This window comes from Xenopus tropicalis, chromosome 6 (genome assembly GCF_000004195.4).
Source record: "Xenopus tropicalis strain Nigerian chromosome 6, UCB_Xtro_10.0, whole genome shotgun sequence".
In the NCBI taxonomy this organism is placed as follows: domain Eukaryota; kingdom Metazoa; phylum Chordata; class Amphibia; order Anura; family Pipidae; genus Xenopus; species Xenopus tropicalis.
Genome location: NC_030682.2, coordinates 54,140,246 through 54,144,009, shown reverse-complemented (window position 1 = coordinate 54,144,009; position 3,764 = coordinate 54,140,246).

The window sequence follows — 3,764 nt, the reverse complement described above, 5'->3', positions numbered from 1 at the left end:
CCATTCACGTGTGTTTATGCGTGCGCGCAACGTCCTGATGACTCTGGTTTCTTCCTTTCTGTGCCTCCTTAAGCACCAAATGCTCCCTCTTGGGTTAAGTTGCCTTCAGTCTTGCTGGGAAACTAAGCCGCTTTCCCGAGTCCTGTTGCTGACCCTTGCCTGCCTGAACTACTGGTCTTCCTCTGCTTACCTGGTTTTGACCCCTCTGCCTGAATTTTGAATACAATGCTTTCTGCCTGCCCAGGCCATCTGCCTTCCTGCCTTTTCTCTACAGGTCTTATCTGTACATTTAATTCAAAAAAATGATGCCAATGTAATGATCTTTAACAGGTAAGTGTTCCTTTGCCAGGACACTTTATAAGAACCATCGGTTTAAAAAGATAGTGACAAATGCACATTCCCTTTAATGACTTTGTCTCTGGTCCCTGTGTTTTCATTAATAAATCTATTTAATATAGTTTTATTGTGCTATACTTCAATATAACAGTATGTAATCTGTCTCCCTGGTAATTACTTCTCCTACCATGGAAAGTCCCATTACATTTCTTAAAGTGAAAGTGCTATACCTATACAGGTATAGGACCCGTTATCGAGATTCCCCGGGCGGGACCAAGGGTATTCCGGGTAAGGGGTCTTTCCGTAATTTGGATCTCCATACCTCAATTGTACAAACAAAAATCAATAAAGCATTATTATTCTGAATAATTTGATTAAAATGGAGTCTATGGGAGACAGGCTTTCCGTAATTCTTGTTTTATTGATTTTTTAGTAGACTTAAGGTATGAAGATCCAAATTACGGAAAGTAATTACGAAAATTTCCCTTATCCGGTATACCCTTGGATAATGGGTCCTATACCTGTAATTGGCCCAACAAACAAATTGGACAAAATAAAGTGCCCCTTTTTTGTAAATGAGCCTTATAGTGTTTGAGATAGTTCACTACATGGAAAATGTTCGACCACACTTATTTAGAATATATTCTATAGATCCCATTTAATTAATGGGGCAATCTTCCAGACACCTGCAAAGAACGATTTCATTGAAAGAATTCATCTCAAAATGTCAGAAAACTTTATTTTTAATCTGATTTGCCATGGACGTATGTGGATAATAAATATACTTTATGTATATATACAGTTACAACAAATGTTTACATTCCATGTACAAACAGAAAAAGAAATAAGTAAGAAATAAGATAAGTTCTTCAGGGGGCGGCTGATGTGCAGGCAATCATTCTTAGACTTAGGGGTTTTGTACATTAATGGGTCCATTCATTAAAATATGATTTTTCATTAGGTAAACATATGATTGGAAAAAATTCGGAGTAACCACGATGAATTCTGTTGTTCGAAAATTAGTTTCTTGGACGTAAGAAAATATCGTGGTTACGATCCAAAAGATACAAAATTGTCCCATAGGGCTCAATGGCACTTTGCAGCTCCAACCCGGCCCAAGGAAAGTCTCCCATAGGGCTCAATGGCACTCTGCAGCTCCAACCCGGCCCAAGGAAAGTCTCCCATAGGGCTCAATGGCACTCTGCGGCTCCAAACCCGGCCCAAGGAAAGTCTCCCATAGGGCTCAATGGCACTCTGCAGCTCCAACCCGGCCCAAGGAAAGTCTCCCATAGGGCTCAATGGCACTCTGCGGCTCCAAACCCGGCCCAAGGAAAGTCTCCCATAGGGCTCAATGGCACTCTGCAGCTCCAACCTGGCCCAAGGAAAGTCTCCCATAGGGCTCAATGGCACTCTGCAGCTCCAACCTGGCCAAAAGATAGTCACAATACCGAAGCTTGAATGAATAACGAAAAAGTACGACTTTTTCGTGGAAGAATGTATGTTCCATGGATAAGTCGTACTATTTTAACGATATTATCTTAGTCAGTAAAAACCACTTTAATGAATGGACCCCTAAAACAATGAAAAATAAGACTGTTGGAGGCCTCATGCTACCAAACAAGGGGCACATTTATCAAAGGCGGAGGTAGCGCAATTTGAGTTTTCAGATCATGAAATCTTGATTTTCTAGATCAGCGGTTCTCAGCCTTCCTAATGCCGCAACCCTTTAATACAGTTCCTCATGTTGTGGTGACCCCCAACCATAAAATTATTCCTAAACCCATCAGAAATATGTGTTTTCCAATGGTCTTAGGCGACCCCTATAAAAGGGTCATTCCACCCCCAAAGGGGTCCCGACCCACAGGTTGAGAACCACTGTTCTAGATTAATGATTAACAAACTCAGATGGATGATACGTTTTATCTCTCCATCTCAGATTAAAGCAGATACCGGTACTATTGAAATCAAGCAAAATTGCATTTTTTAATTTTAGAAAATTGGATATTTGATATTAATGTCAGCTGGAGACTGCTTGGAATTCTGGGATTCAAGAAAATGAAAGCAAATGTTACAAAATGATCAAATGTAATTGAGATAAACAGAATAAGGTTTGGCTCTAGGAAGATCACTCAAAATTATGCAAGAAATTTCAATGCAAGAACACGTTTCATAAGTTCTTCAGGGGGCGGCTGATGTGCAGGCAATCATTCTTAGACTTAGGGGTTTTGTACATTAATGGGTCCATTCATTAAAGTATGATTTTTCATTAGGTTAACATATGATTGGAAAAAATTCGGAGTAACCACAATGAATTCTGATGTTCGAAAATTAGTTTCTTGGACTTAAGAAAATATTGTGGTTACGATCCAAAAGATACAAAATTATCGTATCCGAACAGTCGTAAACGGTGGGAAAACATTTCGGACTTTGAACCTTCAGTGCTTGATTTTGGAAGCCTCCCATAGGACTCAATGGCACTCTGCAGCTCCAACCCGACCCAAGGAAAGTCTCCCATAGGACTCAATGGCACTCTGCAGCTCCAACCTGGCCCAAGGAAAGTCTCCCATAGGGCTCAATGGCACTCTGCAGCTCCAACCTGGCCCAAGGAAAGTCTCCCATAGGGCTCAATGGCACTCTGCAGCTCCAACCCGGCCCAAGGAAAGTCTCCCATAGGACTCAATGGCACTCTGCAGCTCCAACCCGGCCCAAGGAAAGTCTCCCATAGGGCTCAATGGCACTCTGCAGCTCCAACCTGGCCCAAGGAAAGTCTCCCATAGGGCTCAATGGCACTCTGCAGCTCCAACCCGACCCAAGGAAAGTCTCCCATAGGGCTCAATGGCACTCTGCAGCTCCAACCTGGCCCAAGAAAAGTCTCCCATAGGGCTCAATGGCACTCTGCAGCTCCAACCCGACCCAAGGAAAGTCTCCCATAGGGCTCAATGGCACTCTGCAGCTCCAACCTGGCCCAAGGAAAGTCTCCCATAGGGTTCAATGGCACTCTGCAGCTCCAACCTGGCCCAAGGAAAGTCTCCCATAGGGCTCAATGGCACTCTGCAGCTCCAACCTGGCCAAAAGATAGTCACAATACCGAAGCTTGAATGAATAACGAAAAAGTACGACTTTTTCGTGGAAGAATGTATGTTCCATGGATAAGTCGTACTATTTTAAAGATATTATCTTAGTCAGTAAAAAACACTTTAATGAATGGACCCCTAAAACAATGAAAAATAAGACTATTGGAGGCCTCAGGCTACCAAACGAGGTTTTTGGAGGCCCGAGAACAATACACAATGTGATTAATCTATTATAACTTGTTGAAGATGGAGGGCAGAGAAATAAAAAAAGACTCTATTATGAAAAATAGCAGGCCACGGTACCTTTCAAAAAAATTGGAGCTGCAGTTTAGTCAATAGAAAATATATTAGAGA